At 42.9% G+C, this 22,861-nt stretch overlaps 1 protein-coding gene across 1 annotated transcript in view; it reads left to right on the top strand.

Moving 5' to 3' along the window:
• Positions 1-3,435: 3,435 nt before the first annotated feature.
• The window catches only part of ITCH (itchy E3 ubiquitin protein ligase), a 104,715-nt gene continuing 85,289 nt past the window's right edge, over positions 3,436-22,861 (top strand). Inside the window, exons 1-2 of the mRNA XM_079784066.1 lie at positions 3,436-3,518; positions 7,763-7,846. The gene's annotated coding sequence lies outside the window, so the exon portion shown is untranslated. The remainder of the gene's footprint in view (positions 3,519-7,762; positions 7,847-22,861) is intronic.

Raw genomic sequence — 22,861 nt, forward strand, 5'->3', positions numbered from 1 at the left:
ATCATGAGCTCCTGGTTCATGGGTTGAAGCTCAACCACTGAGCAACACTGGCTGAGCACTTGTTATCTTTTTTATCTTGAAATCTACTTTGTCAAATATAAGTATGGCTACACCTGCTTTGAGAATACATTCTTAATGGGACAAAACTTGGTTGGAGGTGGAGAGGAAATTGTAAAAACTTTTTAATGTAAAAGCACAGGTATGTATATGGTGCATAAATATATATACAGTATATTTGTGATATTAAAATATCATGAGGGGAATGATTAGGGAAAATAAATGTCTAAAATTTTTCCTTAGAGAGATGATTAAAAAAAAGTTGAACACTTGTCAGAATGGCTATCATCAATAAATCCACAAACAAATGTTGAAAATATGGAGAAAAGGGAACCCTTGTGCACTGTGGGTAGGAATGCAGGTTGGTGCAGCCACTATGGAAAACAGCATGGAGGGTCCTCAAAAAATTAAAAAATTGAACTATCTTATGACCCATTGATTCCACTTCTGGGTACATATCAGGAAAAAACCCAAAACACAAATTTGAAAGAATATATACATTCCTATATTTATTGCAGCGTTATTTACAACTAGAGGCCCAGTGCACAAATTCGTGCACGGGTGGGGTCCAGCCAGCCTGGCCCTGATCGGGGCGGATTGGAGCGGATCAGGACCAGATCAGGGCTGGGCCTGTTGGGAGGAGGAGATTGGCCGGCCAGCCCACCCTGATTGGGGCCCAATCAGGGCCGGGCTGGCTGGGGGGGAGGGGCTGCAGGCGATTGGCCAGCGGGCCCCACTCCTGAATGGGGTGTGGGGGGCCAATCAGGGGCCAGTGGCCAGGGGGAGGGGCCATGGGTGGTTGGCTGGCCAGCCCTGCCCCCGATTGGTGTGTGTGGGGGGTGATTGGGGGCAGAGATGGCTGGGGGGAGGGGCCGTGGGCCTATCACAGTGGTGGGAGCCCATGGGGGCGGGGCCAGCCTGGGGGAGGGGTTGCGGGAGGTTGGACCCAGCCCCACCCATGATCGGCTGGTTCTCTGGCTGAAGTGGGCATCATAGCTACTGGTTGTTCTGGTCGTTACAGCGTTCCGGTCACTGGCTTTTTATATATATAGATAGCCAAAATACTGAAGCAATTCAGGTGCCCATTAATAGACGAGTGGATAAAAAAGTTGTGGTGTATATAAATATAACAGAATATTACTTGGTCATAAAAAGAATGAAATTTTACTCCTTGGAACAGCATGGATGTACCTAGGGAATATTATGCTAAGTGAAATAAGGCAGCCAGAGAAGACATATATCATATGATTTCACTTATATGTGGAATCTAAAGAGTAAAATAAACGAACAAACCAAAATGAAACAGACTCATAGACACAGAGAACAGGCTGATGGTTGCCAGAGGGGGTAGGGGTTGGAGACATGAGTGAAAAAGGTGAAGGAATTAAGAAGTACAAATTAGCACAGTTGGTTAAAGCATTGTCCAGATAAACCAAGGTTGCAGGTTCAATCCCCTGTGGCTGGCTAGCTCAGTTGTTTACATCATCATCCCGATACACCAAGATTTTGGGTTCAATCCCTGGTCAGGGCACATACAAGAATCAACCAATGAATGTACAAATAAGTGGAAGAACAGATCTTTCTCTCTCTCTAAAAATAAATAAATAAGTACAAATTGGTAGTTACAAAATAGTCACAGGGACGTAAAGTACAGCATATAGGGGATATTGTAATAATTATGTATGGTGTCATGTGGGTATTTGAAATATGGGGGGAAGGGACAGGACACCACTTTGTAAAGTATATGATTGTCTAACAATGCTGTATACCTGAAAGTAATACAAAATAACATTGAATGTAAACTGTAATTGGAAAAATAAGTTGAGAAACAATGCCCTACAGCAGTGATTCTCCAAATGTGGTCCTTGATTAAAAATGTATATTTTCAGGCTCACTCTAGGGGGACCTACTGAGTGGGGAATTATGGGTGGAGCCCAGCAATCTAAGGTTTAATAAAATCCTCCAGGTACTAGTAATTCTGATGGGCACTAACGTTTGAGAACCACTGCCCAAGAGAATCGGAATGCGGTAGAGGTCCAAGAATCTCTTTAAAATATGGTTTTAATTGATTTTTAAAGAGAAAGAGGAAAGGAGAGGGATAGAGAGATAGAAACATTGATGAGAGAGAAACATCAACATCAACATCAATTGGCTGCCTCCTGCATGTCCCCCAAGCACTAAACCCGGGCATGTGCCCTGACTGGGGATCGAACCAGTGACCTCTTGGTTTATACGTCGATGCTCATTGAGCCAAGAATCTGTCTGTATCTTTAACAAGCTCTCCTAAAGACACATTTTAGGAAAAATTGACATGGAGGATTTAAAAGTACTTTAAAAAGTGTGAGTGTCTTTCCAGATGGAGGAAACATGCCAAACAACAATAACAAAGGTCACTAATTACTAAGCGGTTAGTTGTGTCTCTGAGTCTACTTGCACAGCCTATTCATTTTCACAAAGAACCCATGAAGGAAGTGGAGGATGGACTCCAAAGCCAGACTACCTGATTCATACATCTGTAAAGTGAGGATAATGAAGGTACTTCTCTCCTAGGTTTGTTGTGAGAATTGAAGAAGCTTATTGATCAGCTCTTAGAACACCTTCCAGGTTGGCTCCACGTGCGTGTAAGCTATTTTTATCATGCCTAAGCGGACCCTGTTAAAAGGTGGATTTGAAACCAATCAATATTAACTCCGGAGTGTACTTTTGTAAGAACTAAGCTATAATCCAGTGGTTCTTCAAGTCTAATCCACCACCAGAGTACACCAGAGAGCTTTTTTTAGAAATGCAAATTACTGCCTGGCCGGTGTGGCTCAGTGGTTGAACCTTGACCTATGAACTAGGAGGTCATGGTTGGATTCCGGTCAGGGCACATGCTCTGGTTTTGGGTTTGATCCCCAATAGGGGGCGTGCAGGAGGCAGCCAGTCAATGATTCTCTCTTATCATCTTGGTTCTATTTCTCTCTCCCTACCCCTTCCTCTCGGAAATAAAAAAAAAAAATTTTTTTTTAAAGGAGAAATGCAAATTATTGGATCCCATCCCAAATCTGCTGAATTGGAAGCTCTGGGGGTGGGGCCCAGATGTCTAAGATTTACGTCCTTCAGGTGATTCTGATTTACACTACATTTTGGGTGCCATAGCTTCGGTCCTTAGAGGTTCTGGTGTGTATGTGTGTGAGGGGGTGTTAAAAAAAAAAAAAAGCCTGGAGGTGCTGGAAGCAATCCAGGAATCCCTCTCTCTTAGAGACAAGAAAACCGATCCAGGGGCGCTCACCACTCCATGCCAGTTCAGGCAGGCTGCTGGCTAGTGCGCAGGGCCTTCTGGGGATTGTAGTGCAGACCGCTCCCGAGCCGGAGGCGCCTGCGCATTGGCCGCCAACTCGCTCTAGTCGCTGTGGTCCGGACTCGGGACCGGCTGCCATCTTAGTCGAGGGACTGAAGAGTCGCCGCCGCCCCGAGTCCCGGTAAACACCAGCTGGCGGGTTGGGGACAATTCTGGGGGGGGAAAGGGAGATGAATGTCCGAGGAGAACGAGGGTGGAGGAGTGTGGCGCGCAAGCCAGGACCCAGAGCCGCGACTGCTCCCTCTTCCCTCGGAGCCGGTGCCTGTGGGGGCGCGGGGAGATCGGGCTAGTGGCTGCGGCCGGATGGGGGGTGGGACGGCCCCGATGCGCTGAAGGGCCACTTTCGGGTAGAGGCGTCCGGAGCGTCTCGCCTCGCGGGCGCCAACTTATGGGAAGCCTGGGCCGCAGCGAGAACCGTCAGGGTCCGGCCCCGCGCCCCTCAGCCCTGCCCGGGGCCACCACCTCTCGGCCCGGCCTTTGCGCGGGGCCCGGCGGCAGCGGCCAGCGCGGGCGACGTGGCCCTTTAAGGGGCGGTGGCTGGGCCCACCTGCCACCCGGCTGGCCTTCCCGAGACTTTTTGGAGCCCCCGATCGCGAGGGGGGCCTAGCCCAGCGGCTGCTCCCCCTTATCTCTATCACTCCTCCCTCCATTGTCCCTCAGCGTGGTGGTGGTCCCGGCCCGGTGCCTCCTTGGTGCCCGCTTCTGCCGCGGCCCCGCCGGCGCTAAGTTTTGCAGACGTGGAACTGTCACTGTCCTCCCTCCTGAGAGTGCCCTTCTCTTCAGTAGAGAAAAGAAAAAAGGAGGCGTGAACGTATTCTGAGGTTCGAAACATGATGAGTTCATGACTTTGTGAGGGACTCAAATTTTCGTCCCGAGCCGCGTTTTAGAGAGAGAAAAACACAGGGTCTGCGTCCCGAGGTTGAGCCTGAAATTAGAGATGTAACCAGGGGAACTTGCATGCTACCCGGAATTCATGAGTCCCCAATAACAACTCAACTTGTTTTCTTGGTTATCTTGTATCTTAATCTGGTTACATTTTCTGCCAGTATTCTACAGTTTCAGTTTACTTTTTTGGGGAGTGAGGGATGGGGAAGGAAGAGTGGATTTTTTTTCTTTGAAAATTGCGGAGGCACTGGAGTCAGCTACCTGTCATTACCCTTAATTGAGGGCCCCCATCATCTACTCCTAATGCATATTAACCTTACGGAAGTATGTAAAGGCAACATGTATTTCCACCCTAAAAGTGGGCTAAGGGTTTATTACTCAGCTGAAATAAAGTTCTTATGGCAGATCTGGTGAGAGAGCCTGCACTGTGTATTTATGGGTTTACTCAAGGTGCAGTTACTTCATTTTTAAGATTTAGATATGAAAGTGGAAATTCAACGTTTTTTGAACAATGAATGTAAGTTTTGGGGGTGTGAATCCAAAAGGAGTTCCTTCATCTTCAGCATGAGGCAAGTCAACAGGAATATGATATGAAATAAAAAAAAAAAAAGTGCAGAATACTTCTGTGGTGTATTCTATTGCAAATCATTTCTACATTTCCTTTTAAAAAAAAATCTTTACACCTACTGGAAGACACAGACAAACTAGTCCCCAAATTTGACCATTAGAATAATTAGGGGAACTTTTTAAAAGTAGAAATTCCAGGGTCTCATCTCCTGAGATTGATTTAGTACCTCTGGGTTGGACCTGAAGAATTTACTTTTAAAACATGCCCCAGGCACTTCTGATGGTTTTGGGAACCACTGAGGCAAACAATACTGTGGACATACCAAGAACAGCACAAGAAGCTTTGACTTAGGAGAGGAAGTGACCTGTCTGAGGGTTGGCCAGAGAAAGATGCAGGACCTGCCCCTGTACCTAATTTGGGTCTTAGATGATGAGGGGGAGTGTGAAGGGATGGGGAAAAGGAAGAACAGGGCAAGCCGAGGAAAGACCTTAATGCTGTATGTAAATGCAGAGGATTGTGAAAGAAAAAAGGTTCAGGGAACAGAGAGTGGGATGGGGAAGGAGAGCATTATGGGATGTGAGGCCAGAAAGGTAAAAGGAGGCAATTATATAAAAAGTTCTAAGTATAATGTTTAAAAACTTGTTTTATGTTGTTAGCAATAAATACCGATTTTTAAACAGGTAAAGTGATATGAGGTCATATGTGTTTTAGAAAGATTGCTCCGGTAAGTGAAAGAATGGAAGAATGGCTATTGCAGAGGTCTAGGTGAGAAGTGAAAAGGCTTGACCTTGGAGAGAGGCTGTGGGGGGATGATCAAGGGATTGGGCTTAGTTCTTTACTAGGTCAATGTTGTTGACATACTTTTAGATGAAAATATTTTAGGGCCAGTCTCGGTAAAGGGCTACTTTCCTGTCAAAAGAACCCATTAGCAAATCTGAATAATATTGCCAGGCTATATATGTTAATGGTCTCAGACTGATCATTAGCATCTTTCAAAAATTAGAACCAGATGGGGTTCAATTTAGAAGAGAACTTGGGAGATTAGACTGAAATTTATAACTGTCAACATTATTATTATTTTTGTTGTTGATCCTCACCTGAGGATATTTTTCCATTGATTTTTAGGGAGAGTGAAAGAGGGAAACATCAATCTGAGAGAAACATATCAATTGGTTGCCTCCTGCATGAGCCCCCACCAAGGCCCGGGCCAGGAAGGAGCCTGCAGCCAAGGTACGTGCCCTTGACTGGAATTGAACCCAGGACCCTTTGGTCCACAGGCCAACACGCTATCCACTGAGCCAAACCGGCCAGGGCTAACTGTCAACGTTATTGATGTAAGCCCTTTGAAAGTGTTTTTCTTCCACCCTCATAAACTTGGTATTAAAAATTTAGAGTTGGAAGAGATTGCAGAGATTATCTAGTCCACAGTGGCAAATATATTTTGTTTTATTGGCCAACTCCACTTTAAAGTAGCTTCTAGAAGCAATGTGTTGAGAAGGATTTTGGTCTTATATGTTCTCTGGGAAAGTGAGTTATGATTGATTGGTGATGCCTCCTGTAGAAATAGTTCTCCAATGAGAGGTGTATGTGCCAAGTATATACTATTCTTAGTTCATCCTCTTCGTTTTCTGTTTGTTTTTAAAGAAAGTCCTACGCAGGTTAAATTATTTACCTAAATAAAACTAGTTAAGAGAACTAGAACCAAGTTTTATAACTCTTAATCTAAGGTTGTTCTCCAAAATGTACCAAGATGGATATGTGCTACTAAAGAGCTTTTAGTATTAGACCAAAAGAAAAAAAAGGGGCGGGGGTTCTAATCTGCACCTCTTGACTGTTTAGGCAAGAGTTTAACAAGGAACTCTGGCCTAGAAGTAAGTTTTGTTTTCATTCTGGCTTAAGAAGTTTGTGTTTGTACTTATAAATAGTTACCTGTTGTTGTTTTTGGTTGTTACTTCCTTTCTTGTTTCTCAGCTCTCTCAATTTTGGGTTTTTGGGGATTGGTTTCCTTTATGTGAGTTAAGGCAAAAGTGTATAAAGTTGTTTCGTTTTGTTTTTTTCTGTATTTATAGCACCTAGACAAATTCTGGGCTCATAATAAGCGCTCAGTAAAGGCATGTTGATTTTTGTGGCTGTAAATGATACTGGCTTTGAGTCAATATAAATTAGCAAGGGGAGGAGTGTGGAATTGAATTGCAGCATTCTCTCATTGGGAGGTTGACCCTCAGCTAAAAATGCTGGATACAAGCTTTATAACTAGAAGTACGTAGTTAACCAGAAGCTGTTCCTGCCTCCATCGTTTTTCAGTCTAGCAGTGCACTGTCCCTGGAAAACTGCTGCCAGCTCACTCTTTTGCTTCTTTTCAGAGTTGGAAAGATCCTTGGAGTGTTTTCTTTTTCTGTCCCTAGGAATCTTCACATTGCAGGGACTGTCCTTATCATGACTCCAGTAGGTAGAGTATGTGTTTATATGGCTATTCTCATTTTGCCATGTAGCTATAGTACATAGGGGGGCATTATCTCATACTATGTATGAGTCATTTTCAGCTACTCACCTTCTTACCCTGCCTGCCCCATCAACAATTCTCTATCCAGCCAGTGTGGCTCATGAACTAAGAGGTCACCAGTTCGATTCCTGATTAGGACCATGCCCTGATTGTTGGCTCGATCCCCAGTAGGGGGCGTGCAGGAGGCAGCTGATAGATGATGTTTCTCTTTCATTGATGTTTCTCTCTATCCCTTCTCCCTTTTTTTTCTCTCTCAAAATCAGTAAAACATTTAAAAAAACAAAAAAATATTTTCTCTATCCATTGAAACTTAAAAATAACTTGTGCTGTCTGATTCCCAAGGTCATTGCTAGTTTGATGCATTTAACCATAGAAGCAATGTATTAATGGACCTTTCTTCCCCTCTCAGGTAACATGCATTTAACAGTGGCATTCTGGAGACAACGCCTTAACCCAAAGAATTGACTCCTGACTTGAACAGTGAGAACTTCAGGTATGGTGGCATGCCTGTGAGAGAGGTTGTGGCACAGGAATGGTGCAGAGGGTGAACCCTGGTCATGTAACTGCTATGGGAGGTATGGAGAGAGAGCACTATTGATGCTGCTTATATCAGTTGGTTGAAGAAATAGGCAGTTTCTACCTAGATCTGGAAACTCAAAGCCTCCTCTATGAGAATTATCATGTGAGCTATACTGTGCTCTTAATATGGGTTCTCTGACTTTTCTGTTTTTCTAGCTTCCTTAGATTTATACACACTTTTCCTATTTGTGCTGCTTTGTAAATGGTTATACTTGTCTAGGCATGTGCATGTATATGGTAAAAACGTGTAAGAGTTAAAAGGAAGGCAACATGGTGCAGTGGGAAAAGAATGGAGGACGTGGAAAGAAAAGGCCTGGTTTTTTTGTGTTTTTTTCCTTCAAGCCTCACCCAAGGATATTTTTCCATTGATTTTTAGAGTTGAAGGGAGAGGAAGACAGAAACATCCCTGTGAGAGAAACATATCGATTGGTTGCCTCCCACATGTGCCAAAAGGGCCCGGGCTGGGGAGGAGCCTGAAGCAGATGAGTTGGTGGGTGAGAAAGCTGAGTAGGAAGGAAGTGGTGCCTTGTATTTGCCTGACCTTTACCTTGCTACTACTTGTTGTCATTGTCATTACTACTTCCCTTCGCATAAATGTTCCATCCATACTTAGACTCTTGTCTCTACTGTAAACATCAATGTTTATTATTCACTCATCTATGTGACCCTTTGTGTTTATTTTATTTTTTGTTAACTAATTACCCTATAAATTCTGAGAGATCAAGTACTGTGATTTGCTTATAATGGTGTCCCAGGTCAGTGCTCTAATCAAATGTGTACTTAATCTGTTCCTTTTTATAATTATGGAGAGAAAACAAGGAAATGGTAGGGTGCATTGTGAGAGATACTAGGAAAAGGAATAAGTAAGAGAAAAAGTAGATAAGATGATAAAAGGAAGAATTCTTAGGATCTGACAATGAAAATGAAAAATACATATGTAGAGCAAAAAAGGGGGGAAAGGAGATGGTGTTATCTGCAGTATAGGAGCAAGTCAGCTTTCATTTATTTAATGTTGATGTAATACTTTACAAAAGCTTATGTTCTTGGGGGGCCGAGGGTAGGGTGGAGGGGTCAATGGGGAGAAAAAGGGGACATCTGTAATACTTTCAACAATAAAGATAAATTAAAAACAAACACAAAAACATGTTCTGGGAAAGATTCTCCATACCAGAAGTTTAAAAAATATTTCTAAAAGTATCCACTTCATCCTGAGCTCATAAAGTAGTTCTTTGTGAAAAGAAAACTGGGCCAATATTCAGAAGACCTGGTTCTAGCCTTGGATTGCTTGTTACTTAAATTCTGTGATCTTGGGCAATTCACTTAAATCTCTCTGGGTCTCTGTTTCCTCAAAGTATTGAACATGATTGCTCAGATTCCTTCTAGTTAGCTCATGCTTTGGTTATACTTAGTACTTCATGCACTGGCTTACTAATTTTTCAGGGCTTTGTTTGTATCACAATATAGGACTGTTTCAGAAATATAATAGCACTTCATAATATCCAGTGCTTTATAATAGGCCATTTTAAGATCTACTTTAAACATTAGTAGAAAGAGAGACTTTGTAGGAAGCCTAGGTATAGAAACGTTAAGTTTGTAATGTTCAGCCAGCATTTATTGAGCTCCTATTGTGTTAGGCCCCAAGGGACACTTAATATAAAACCCCTGCCTTGACCCATGAACCAAGAACCAAGAGGTCACTGGTTCAATCCCGGTGGGGCCTGGATTGTGGGCTTGATGATCCCTAGTAGGAGGTTTACAGAAGGCAGCCAATTGATGATGTTTCTCTCATCAATGTTTCTAACTTTCAATCCCTCTTTCTCTCTACAATCAATCAAAACATTAAAAAAACAAAACAAAAAACTGCCTCAAGGATTTTGTGTTCTTGTCAGGGAAACAAACTTGTTTACCAGTAATTATTGTAAAAAGCAAGAAGATATTGTAAGGATTGCATTGAATTGCAACTTAAGATAATTAACTTTGGATTTCTTGGTTCAAACATTGAATGTATGTTAAGTGTTGCTCTGTGCTAGGCATTACAGGGAATCATGATGAAAAAGCATTCCCTGCTCTTAAGAAACTTGCAATTTTTTTTTCATATCTGCAAACTGATAACCCTGATAGACTCTCAACCCCAGGAAAGAGAAGTTTTGTACTATATCATCAGTTTAAAGTTTTAAACTAAGAATTTATCTGCATGGAACTTACCTCACTCCAAAAATGTCTAATAGCACACTTGCTTTCTGAGAAGATACATTTTATTGGATTCCACAGCCCTTTCTCTGTCAATTACAGATATATATATATATTTTAAAGACAAGGAAAAAAAATCCAGAAATGCCATCTGCATTTAGGTGAACTTTGGTTTGCTTCTTTTTTTTTTTTTTTTTAAGAGAGAGGGATAGAGAGTTAGAAACATCGATGAGAGAGAAACATCGATCAGCTACCTCTTGCACACCCCCTACTGGGGATGTGCCCGCAACCAAGGTACATGCCCTTGACCGGAATCGAACCCAGGACCCTTGAGTCCGCAGGCCGACGCTCTATCCACCGAGCCAAACCGGTTTTGGCTGGTTTGCTTCTTAGTCATTTGTGCAAAGACAGAGTAGACTCTAGAATTTAGTCCTTTGATCCTTTGTTTTAGAGAATCGGTTTAGTTGGTCACAGAAGAAAGGATGCTAGTCCATAAAGGAATCATATTGTAGGTATTAACCGTGTCTACTGAAATTAGATTCTCTGATTTTGAATTTTGGCAATATGACTGACTAAGTTCCTTAACTTCTTTGTTTTTAAATTGAGGTAAAATTTACCATTTTAATAATTTAAAATATATAATTCAGTGCTTGGTTCACTATTGATCTAGTGGGAAGTGTAGACCAAATGTGGTCTGAACATCTTAAATTTTTTCTAAAGAGAAGCTGGAAATCCAGATTTTAAAAAAAGGTATTTTCCCCCCCATTTTATTATTTATTTATTTATTTAGGTTAATCCTCACCTGAGGATATTTTCCCATTGATTTTTAGAGAGAATGGGAGGGTGAAGGAGGGACAGAGAGAAACATTGAGGTGTCTCACATCAATTGGTTGCCTCCTGCATGCACCCTGATTAGGGCCGGGGGAACCTGCGACCGTGGTACTGAGGTACCGAGGTAGGTGCCCTTGGCCAGAATTGAACCTGGGACCCTTCAGTCTGTGGGCCTATGTTTGATCCATTGAACCAAATTGGCTCGGGCTGGAAACCCAGATTTTGTGAGAAATCTTTATTTTTAAATGTTGGCAGCTTATGAATTCATAATATAAACATTGTGGGCCAAACAAATCACCACTGTGGGCTGAATTTTTCCTGTGGGTTACCTCTTTGCAACCTCTGATCTGGAGCTTGACGTTTTGCAACATAACTCATGTTCCCTGCCCTCTGGGAAGAAAGTCCTAACCCACATAAAGCTTTAAGCAATACCTCAAAGTAGTCTAGGGCTGAATGAGGGGTATGTGGAATAATTAAGACAGAGGAAAAGGGAAGCTATTTAAGACTGGGATTCAGAATGGGCAAAGATGCAGAGGCGGGAATGGACTTGATGGTGGAAGTGCAGTGAAGAGATTATTTGGAGTTTATATTAGTTTGAAGAGGTTTTGTGTGGGCCTGGTAATAAGAGAAAGTTTTGCAAAATTAGGAGATCAGCCTTATTTTGGGATAGCCAAGTCCCTGTTGGCTGACAAAATCAGATGGTATTTTATGGAGATTTATTTCATAATATTGAGGTTTACAGTGTTTACTAGAGTTGGTGGGGTCTGGTCTGGAGGCAGGGAGACCAGGCTAGAAGTGGTAATGGGAATAGAAAGGAAGGGACAAATGTTTGTATAAGAGACAAAAATCTTTTATTTGGGTCACCCTGTGATAGTGGGACCCTGCAGTAGATAAAGAGGACCAATTTTGAAAGCCTTTTCCCTATTCATTTTGTAAAAACGGGGGTATGTGAGGATAGTACATTGTGTACAGGCTATCCCTCTTTTTTCATGTTGTGGATCTTGCTTCATTACTCTCTCAGTGTCAGCGCACTCCTTAATGGATCGCATACATAGTGATTTCCCAGTTTGCACAAGTTGAATAGAAAGAAAGGAAGTTCTTATGTGCTGTACAAATAGTTGAAGGTTAATTAGCAATATAACTAAATATTAACGCTGCCAGTCTCTGTTAGACAAACAATTTTACAGAGTGTTCAGATGAATTAGGTACATAGCAGGTTTTCATCTATAAATATGAAACTACTTAGGTTTTTTTTTTAATACTAGGATTTGAAAGATTATGCTTTTGAAAAATGGAGTAATGTGATGATTTAAAACATAGGATTTGGGTTGCCAGCTCCAGCAATGTAGTATAAACATAGGTACTCTGAGCTCCTATTTCTTTTTCTCTGAAAAATGAGCATAATATCTACTTCCCATGGTTGTCATGAGACTGCACATTAAACAATCATCAATAAAATGATAGCTATTATTATTAATCTTGTTAAAAAGAGAAAAGGCCCTAGCTGGTTTGGCTCAGTGGATAGTGTCAGCCTACGGACTGAAGGGTCCCGGGTTCGATTCCAGTCAAGGGCATATGCCTGGGTTGTGGGCTCAATCCCCAGTAGGGGCCATGCAGGAGGCAGTCGATCAATGCTTCTCTCTCATCATTGATGTTTCTCCCTTTCCCTTCCTCTGTGAAATCAATAAAAATATAAGAAAAAAAAAAAGAAATAGAAAAGAACAAGAAAATATCAAAGTAATTCAACTGCTTATTACATTTCTAGTTTTGGTTTTTGGTGATTTCACTTATCCTCTGATAAGTTTCATTAAGCATTAGTTTATGTATTTATTTATTTAAATATATTTTTATTGATTTCAGAGAGAAATGGAGAGAGAGAGATAGAAACATCAATTGTTGTACTGTAAATCAGCGAGATAGATACGAGACGCCTTAATGAGCCAATTAATTAGGAGTCTTTATTCTCAGGGGCCCAAAGGGAGGTATTTCCCAAATCTCTGAGCCCCGAAATAGAGGAAGTGTCCTGTATTTATACCTTTTGATCTCTTTGTCTGCAGATTTTACAAAGAGCTTTGTGTGGGTTATTGTTACAGACAGTTTGTAACCTTGAATACATAATGAACCAATACTTGGCATGAGAATATGGGAATTATCATCAGTATCAGTATTAGCCTGTTACATCAGATGGCTAGCTTGCAAGGTCAGACAGCTAAGTTTTTATCTTTTTCTATTATTCAAACTAAAACAGTTATTTTACAGAATAAGGGACTATCCTCTCTAATAAAATGGTAATATGCAAATGAACCATCACTCCGCTACATAAGCCACGCCCACCAGCCAAGCCACACCCACCAGCCAATCAGGGCGAGTATGCAAATTAACCCCAATCCAAGATGGCTACAGCCACAGTGAGCAAGGTTTCCCAGGTAACAGAGCAAGCCAAGCTTTCCATAACCATTGCAGGCCTAAGCCTCCACTCAAGCTACAAAGTTTCAATTATAGAAGGTAAACAAAGTCAAACAAATGGCGGCAGAATGGAGCTTGAGAGAGCAGGCCAGGGTTGCCGGCGGCAACAGGGGAAGCAAAGCTTTCCGCACACCCTGGCCGGGCTCACCTGCTTAAGGCTACAAAGTTTCCATTGTAGAAGGTGAATTAACTGCCACAGAGATGGCTGCCGCCCAGGAGGGAGCAGCAGGCTTGGCTCCGCTCCAGGCTACAAAGTTTCAATTGTAGAAGGAAAATAAATTCCAGATACCAGGGCCTCCCCTTGGGTTGCCATGGGGCGTGGCCGGCCTGCAAACCACCACAGGCCCCTCGCTCAGGCCGCTCCACACCCCAAGGGAACCCCACCCTGATCCGGGACACCCTTCAGGGCAAACCAGCTGGCCCCCACCCGTGCACCAGGCCTCTATCCTATCTAATAAAAGAGTAATGTACAGATTGGTCATCACTGTAACACACAATATAGCTGCCCCGCTGTGGTCAAAGATCCGGCCCCCATGTGGACACAAGATGGCCACTACAAGATGGCCAGCAGGAGAGGGCAGTTGGGAGGCACCTGGCCTGCAAGGGAGGGCAGTTGAGAGGGACCAGGCTTGCAAGGGAGGGCAGTTGGAGGTGATCAACCCTGCAGGAGAGGGCAGTTAGGGGTGACCAGGCTGGCAGAGGAGGGAAGTTGGGGGCAAACAGGCTGGCAGGGGAGCAGTTAAGCATCAACCAGGCTGGCAGCGAAGTGGTTAGGGGGTGATCAGGCTGGCAGGCAGAAGCGGTTAGGGGCAATCAGGAAGGCAGGCAGGCAAGCAGTTGGGAGCCAGCAGTCCTGGATTGTGAGAGGGATGTCCCAGATTGGAGAGGGTACAGGCTGGGCTGAGGGACAACGCCCCGCCGTGCACGAATTTCGTGCACCGGGCTTCTAGTCTAAAAATAATAGAGTTGACCTACAGAATAAGAGACTGTCTAAGAATAACAGAGTAGTTCAAACAGCAGTTTTCCAAAGGAGGAATTACCGTACTATACTTCACAGTGATGAGAGAGAATCATTCATTGGCTACCTCCTGCACGCCCCCTACTGGGGATCGAGCCCACAGTCCCCCTGACTGGGAATTGAACCGTAACCTCCTGGTTCATAGGTTGATGCTCAACCACAGAGCTACACCTGCTGGGCATTAGATGTTATTTTATACATGGTTTGGAAACACTGACTAATGGTTTGGTCATGGAAAAATTGTAGAATTTTGCTGCAGAAACTTGACATAATACTTAATTTATGATTCAGAATGTTTAAAGAAACTGATGAACGTTGTAGAAAGGTGGAATGTGTTTATTCTGTATAACCTGAGAAAGTGATTTGTAGGATTTTATTTTGATCAGGCTTTTTGATCCGTTTATACTTTCTAATGAAAATTTTCTTGACATACACATGGAAGTCATTCCTTATTTTTTGGATAAGATGAAAAATGTAGTAGTGTAGTAAGTAGTCTTTTTAGTAAGTAAATGGAGTAGTGTGTTAGAGAGAGCCTGAGTATTAAGAATATTTGAGATTAGTAACATTTTCACCATTGATGAATAAGAATACTGAACTGAGCCTCTGAAAAGTATACTAAGTTGCCCTCATTGAGATATATCAGTAGGGTCAAATTGATCTAAAACTCATTTAATGGAGAAGGGATTATTTGTTTGTTTTTTTGAAGCAGCACCTAACCTAGTTTTTGGAGTTCATTTGTCCTGAATATTCTTTTTTTTAAAAAAATATATTTTTGATTTTTTACAGAGAGGAAGAGAGAGGGATAGAGAGTTAGAAACATCGATGAGAGAGAAACATCAATCAGCTGCCTCTTGCACACCCCCTACTGGGGATGTGCCCGCAACCAAGGTACATGCCCTTGACCGGAATCGAACCTGGGACCCTTCAGTCCGCAGGCCGACGCTCTATCCACTGAGCCAAACCGGTTTCGGCTGTCCTGAATATTAAAAGGGATTTTCAAGTGGTTCATCCATAATAATAAAAGCATAATATGCTAATTAGACCAGACGACCTTCCAGACGAAGCCGGGGCTGCGAGGGCTGAGGTGGCCACCATGGAGGGCGGGGGCTGAGGCAGAGGAGGGTGCTTCGGCGGTGGCGGCGGGAACCAAGGCTTGCAGAGGCAGAGGCTCCCGGCCCGTGGCGGCTGCGGTGGCAGGGGCCAAGCCCCTTGTACAAATTTCGTGCATCGGGCCTCTATTTTAACTATAGATCTGCTTTAGAAGTGGGAAGGAAAGAAACATGGGAGAGGGATTTAGCTGCATTTGCTTCTGTGGAATGTCAGTAGTCAAAGGGAAATCCTAGATTATCTTTTTTAGTTCTTGAAATTTACTATAGGTCTTAATTATAAACTATACTAGAGGCTCGTGCAAGAGTAGGCCTTCCTTCCCCTGGCTGCTGGTACCGGTTTCCCTCTGGCACCGGGGACCGGGCTTCCCTCTGGCTGCTCGCAGGCACCCGGGACCTTTAGTCTGGAAGGTCATCCACCCCAACACCCCGCCAAGCTGTGTGTGCCCTCCGCCTCCGCGCTGGCCTCCTACAGCAGCCCCCCCCCCTCCCCGCCCCACTGGATTGAGGCTGGAGTCCATTCTTCACAGTAGTGGCTGGTGAATGAAGACATAATTTTCAAAAGAGATCCTTTGATACATAACTCTTCCACTTGAGTAGTGGTTTGGGAACATGGTTGAGTGGCCCTACTCAAGGGAGACTACTCAGTATTTACAATTACCATTTACTGTATTTTAGTAAGGCTGTTTGAGGATTTGACTTCATTAGGTTTTAGTTCCTTGAATACTACTGTGTATTTGAGCTCTCTGAACTCTGTACTTTCTGCTTCAATAAGCAATTTTTCTGTTCATCAGTTTTGTATGTTTCCTGAAATGTCTTTTTGGTGGCTTTTAAGAAGATATAGGCCTGTGTTAAATTATTGAAAGGTCTTCTAGGTCAAAATAGATGTGGTCTATAAAAATAACTAATTGTGTTAGATATGTTATTTCTGAAAATAAACCAAGTAAATTTCATAATATTCTATTTAATAATTTATAAATAGGATACATATTTTAAAATAAGGCCAGACATGTGTTTGACTGTTTGTTGCTTATGGGACAAGATGTTACTAAAATAATCTTGTGAACTGTGTCTATCTCTTTCATTTTTTTCTTTCTACTGCCTTTCAGGAAGATGTTAAGATTAATTTTTACATCTGGCAATGTTTTAGCACCTTTTTTCTATATTAAACATTCTGTCTGTCACATTTTTATAGTGTGATAGTAAACATTACTCAAAATAAATGGTATAAAATTGTTAAGAATTGGCCCTATTTTAAGTTTCTTTATAACCAGCAGGATAATAGGTAACAGGTTATTTTAACATTATGTTAGATCTAGATTCCAACTGATACCTTCATTGGTTCAAGTCACAATCGTTTACCTTGTAAACCACACCACTGTACTTGATAGTGAAAACCTTTTTTTTAAATTAAATGTATTTTTATTGATTTCGAGAGGAAGGAAGAGGGAGAGAGAGGAACATCAATGATGAGAGAGAATCACTGATCGGCTGTCTTCTGCACACCCCACACTGGGGATCGAGCCCACAACCTGGTCATGTGCCCTTGACTGGAATCGAACCTGCAACACTTCAGTCCGTAGGCCAACACTCTTATCTACTGAGCCAAATCAGTTAGGGCATGAAAACTTTTTTTAAAATCACTTTAAAAGTTAGTTATTTTCCATAGGAAATTCATACAGAGGCATTCATCTATGTCTCATGAATTTTAAAGCTATAGATGGGGGCAAAGTTGAAATGGCTTTAAAAATTGAGTGTTAGGAGGAGAGTAGACCAGGAAAAGAAGGATAGATTATAAGATGAAGGGACATTAGAAAAAAGAGGTTAACCTAACATTAAGATATAGAAGTGGAAGGGAGATGCTAGAAATGGATACTGCAGTGATCTCTACAAGATAGGAAAAACAAGTAATATTTATTTTGTTGTAGAAACTAGATTAACAGTAATTTTTTTTACACATTGAGAATACTCTTTTTTTGGTCAAGTTTATTGAGTTACTAGAGGCCCGATGCACGAAGATTCGTGCAAGAATGGGCCTTTCTTCCCCTGGCTGCGGGCACTGCCTTCTCTCCGGCCCAGAGCCGCCTTTCTGCCTTCCCACACTGCCCAGAGGCCCGGAGTGGCTGGGATGTCCCACTCCACCCCCGGCCACTCAGCGCCTGCACATGCAAATTAACCCACCATCTTTATGTTTGTTAATTTGCATACTCACTCCTGATTGGCTGGTGGGCATTGTGAAGGTATGGTCAATTTGCATCTTTCTCTTTTATTAGTGTAGATTACTTACACATAATAGAATTCATCCTTTTCAGAGATACAGGTATTTGAATTTTGATAAACCCTTGTCTTGTGTGCCTTTGTAGTCCTTCATCTTTCCCTAATCCCAGCCCCCAGGTGGCACTGATGTGTTCTTTTTTTTTTTTTTTTTTTTAATCCTCACCTAAGGATATTTTTCTATTGATTTTTTTTTTTAAAGAGTGGAAGGGGGAGAGAGGATGGAGGAGGAGAGAGAAACATTGATGTCAGAGAGACACATCGATCAGTTGCTTCCTTCACTCTCCTGACCAGGGACAGGGATCAGCCTGCAACCAAGGTACGTACCCTTGACTGGAATGGAACCGGGGCCCTTTCACTCCGCAGGCTGATGCACTATCCACTGAACCAAAACCACTCAAGCAGCACTAATGTATTTTCTTCTCAATAATTTGGCCTTGCCCTGACCGGTTTGGCTCAGTGGATAGAGAGTCGGCCTGAGCACTGAAGGGTCCCAGTTTCAATTCCGGTCAAGGGCATGTACCTCGGTTGCGGGCACATCCCCATTAGGGAGTGTGCAGGAGGCAGCTGATCAGTGTTTCTAACTCTCTATCCCTCTCCCTTCCTCTTTGTAAAAAATCAATAAAATATATTTTAAAAAAATATTTTGGCCTTTTCCAGAATGTCAAAAAGGATCATAGGGTATATGTTTCCTAGGACTGCTGTAACAAATTACCACAACCTAAGTAGTTTTAGATAACACACAACTTTATTCTCTCACAGTTTAGGAGTTCAAATGGCCAAAATAAGATGTTAGCAGGGTTGAAACTCTCAGAGGGAGAATCCGTTTCAAGACATTATATTAGTTTCTGAGGGTTGTCTGTAATCTTGGGCATTCCTTGGCTTCTGTACACATCTCTCCAGTCTCTGCTTTCATCTTCACATGGTGTTCTTCCTATGTCATTACATCATCTTTACCTTGCATGTTTCTCTGTGCAAATTTTCTTCTTATAAGGATACTAGTCATTGAATTATGGCCCACCCAAATGTGGTATGACCTCATCCTAACTTGATTGCATTTGCAAAGACCCCATAAGGCCAAATAAGGTCACATTCAGAGGTTCCAGGTAGACATGAATTTGTGGGGAGACACTATTCAACCCATTTCACATACATAGGGTATGCAGCCTTTTAAAAAAATGTTTTAATTTATCATACAATAAAATTGGCTTTTTAACTAACACTAAGGATACAGAACAGGTCCATTACACCAAAAATCTTCTTTGTACTGCATTTTTATAGACATAACCAATCCTCTACTCTTAACCCCTGGCAACTAAAGATTTTTTTTCCCTTTTGGAAACTGTCACATAAATAGAAAATAACATATATAACCTTTAACCTTTTTATTTTTTTTAAATCCTCATCTGAGGATATTTTTCCATTGGTTTTTAGAGGAAGTCAAAGAGGGGAAAGACAGAGAGAAACATCGATTGATTGCCTCTTGCACACACCCTGACCAGGGCCCAGGTTGGGGAGGAGCTTCCAACTGAGGTAAATGCCCTTGACTGGAATCAAACCTGTGACCTATTGGTCCACAGACCAACGCTCTATCCACTGGGCCAAACTGGCAGTCAGATATCCTTAGCGCTGTGGAGGAGGCGGGAGAGGCTCCCACCACCACAGCTGTGCTCGCAGCAGTCAGCCTGGCTTGTGGCTGAGCAGAGCTCCCCTGTGGGAGCGCACTGACCACCAGGGGGCAGCTCCTGTGTTGAGCGTCTGCCCCCTGGTGGTCAGTGCACATCATAGCAACCGGTCTTTCCCAGTTGTTCCACTGTTAGGGTCAATTTGCATATTACCCTTTTATTATATAGGATAGTGTTTTTATTTCTCTAGGCAGGATTTCTCAATCTTGGTATTATGACATGTTGGACTGGATAATTATTTGTTGTGGAGGGCTGAATTTATAACAGCTTAATTTCAATAACATACAAAAACTCTGCCCATTTACAGCTTTGTTACCACAGATAAGATCATCCTGGGTTATCCAGTTGAACCTTAAATTCAAAGACAATTGTCCTTATTAGAGGCACACAAAGGGGAGAAGAGAGGGCCATGGGAATACAGGCAGAGATTGGGATTATTCAACCATAAGGCAAGAAACTCCTGCAGTTTCTGTGGGTCAGAAATTGGGAACAGTCTGGCTGAGCTGTTTTGGGTTAGGATCTCGTTTTTATTTTATTTTTTCGTGTGTGTGTGTGTGTGTGTGTGTGTGTGTGTAATTGATTTCAGAGAGGAATGGAGAGGAGAGAGATATAGAAACATCAATGATGAGAGAGAATCATTGGTTAGCTGCCTCCTGCACACCCCCTACTGGAGATCGAGCCCGCAACCAGGCCATGTGCCCTTGACCAGAATCAAACCCAGGACCCTTCAGTCTGCAGGCTGCCTGCTTTTGTGAACCTTGTAGTCTATAAATAAATCAGGAAAACTTTAATGATATGATAAAAAGTAGTAGATGGCTACTTTAGATTGAGTAATCAGGGCAGACCTCTCTGAAGAGGTGAGAATTTAACTTGAGGCTGGAATACAAGAAGTGTTGGCTTTTAAAGGTAGAGGAAAAAGCATTCCCAGCAGAGGGAACAGTTAGTGCAAAAGGCTGGAAGGCTGGAATAACAAAGTGTTTGAGGAATAGAAAGAACCCCAGATTTGCAGTGGGTGAGGAGAGCGGTATGATGTGAAGTCACAGAATCAGTCATGGGTGGAATGGAATACGGTTTCTGTAAGCCAGGATAATGAGTTTGCTTTCTATTTTAAGTGAGATAGGAAGTTATTGGGTGTTTAAGCAGCATAGAGCATGATCTAACTTCATTTTTAAAAAATTTAAATTCTTTATTGTTTAAAGTATTACATATGTCTCCTTTTTCCCCCATTGACCTCTCCCCAGTTGCAAGAGGGATGTCCGACTGCCAGATGTCCGACTGCAGGGATCGGGCCTAAATCCGCAGTCGGACATCCCCTGAGGGGTCCCAGATTGCGAGAGGGTGCAGGCCGGGCTGAGGGACCCCCCCTTGCCCCCCCCAGTGCATGAATTTTGTGCACAAGGCCTCTAGTCTATCAAATAAAGAGGGAATATGCTAATTGACCCTCATGCCATTGCAAAGATGGCAGCGCCCACAGCCAATAAGGAGGGAATATGCTAATTGACTGCCACGCCCTCAAAGATGGCGGCGCACACAGCCACAAGATGGTGGTGCCCAGTCCCCTTAGCCCCGCCAGACTGCTCTGCATGCCTGCCTCCAGAGTCCCCCAGCCCCCTAGGGCTTGCCCGAGGTGCAGGCAAGCCTCCGATGGCGGCTGCCCAGCCGCCCAGGGCCACCCGAGGCTCAGGTAACCAGGGCCAGCCTAGGCTTGTGCTGCCAGCAGTGGCAGCAGCAGAGGTGTGATGGGGCATCGCCTTGCCCCTGATCGCCGGGTCGCCTCCCACCCCTGAGGGCTCCCGGACTGTGAGAGGGCGCAGGCCGGGCTGAGGGACCCCCCCTCCAGTGCATGAATTTTCATGCACCAGGCATCTAGTTTGAAATAAAAGGGCTTGCCCTGGCCGGTATGGCTCAGTTGGTTGGGTGTCATCCAGTGCACCAAAAGGTTGTTGGTTCACTTCCCAGTCAGCGCACCTGTGCAGTTTGCTGGTTCAATCCCAGGTAGGGGGTATGCAGGAGGCGGCCAATCTATGTTTTGCTGTCATATTGATGTTCTCTCTCCCTCTCCCCTTCTTTCTCTCTAAAAGTCATTTTAAAAACCTTAAAATGGCTCTTTTAATAAATTGTAGGTTATAAAAGATATGAAATGGTACAATTTAAATAAACGAAGAAGGTGAAGTGAAAACTACATATATCAGACCAAAACTATAGTAAGGCCAAAATTTTATTTTCAAATGTTTTCATATGTAAGTCAAGGAATGAAACAATGGATTTCATAGATTTCATCTCAGCAGGAATTATTGTTCTATTTCATTTTGGTAGATTTGAGAAAACATCAGAATTGTTTTATATTTAAAATTTTAAGTGGAAGTCTAAGTTTGTATAAAAACTCAAGGCAATGCTTAGGGTTTAAATAGGTTTTGTTTGCTTTTTTTGTATTTGTATACTTTTTTCATAGTACCTGACAAATAGTAAGTGCTAAGTTGATTTTGTTTGACTTTAATCTTTACCTTGGCCTATTTAAAATATTTCTGATATTTTTATTCAGTCCCAAAAAGCCTAAGAACAGTTTTTTATTTTTAAGTCATATTTAGTTTAATTCAAATACTATTAATGATAAATAACAAACATTTACAGAGGTTTGTTTTTTCCCCCACATACATAAACATTTAATCTTTACAACAACCCCTGTGAGGTAGAGGTGGTATTAGCCCCATTTTTCTGACAGGAAACTCAGACCTAGCAAGGTTATACATAACTCAAATAATATATAGTAAGTGTTGAGCTAGGAATCGAGCCCAAGTGTTCCTACTTTTATAAAGTACTAGAGGCCTGGTGCACGAAATTCATGCACTCAGTGGTGGGGGTGTCCCTCAGCCCGGCCTGTGCCATCTTGCAGTCCGGGAGCCCTCAGGGGATGTCTGACTGACATGGGGAGTGGGCCTAAGCCCGCAGTCAGACATCCTTTGTGTTGCTGCAGAGGCGGGAAAAGCTACCACCACCACCACTGCGCTCGCCAGCCGTGAGCCTGGCTTCTGGCTGAGTGGTGCTCCCACTGTGGGAGCTCACTGACCACCAGAGGGCAGCTCTTGCATTGAGTGTCTGCCCCCTGGTGGTCAGTGCACATCATAGCCACCGGTCGTTCCATTGTTCAGTCAATTTGCATATTAGCCTTTTATCATATAGGATCCCAGACTTCACTCCTCAACTCTAAACAACTTTACTTGGGTATTTAAAGACATCCCAAACTTAACACATCCCAAAATGAACTCCTCATCTTCCCCATAAATTATCTCAGTTGATGGCAACTCCATCCTTTCAGATGATCAGGCTAAAAACCTTGGAGTCACCCTTAACTCCTTTCT

The sequence above is a fragment of the Cnephaeus nilssonii genome, assembly GCF_951640355.1.
Source record: "Cnephaeus nilssonii genome assembly, chromosome: 11".
In the NCBI taxonomy this organism is placed as follows: domain Eukaryota; kingdom Metazoa; phylum Chordata; class Mammalia; order Chiroptera; family Vespertilionidae; genus Cnephaeus; species Cnephaeus nilssonii.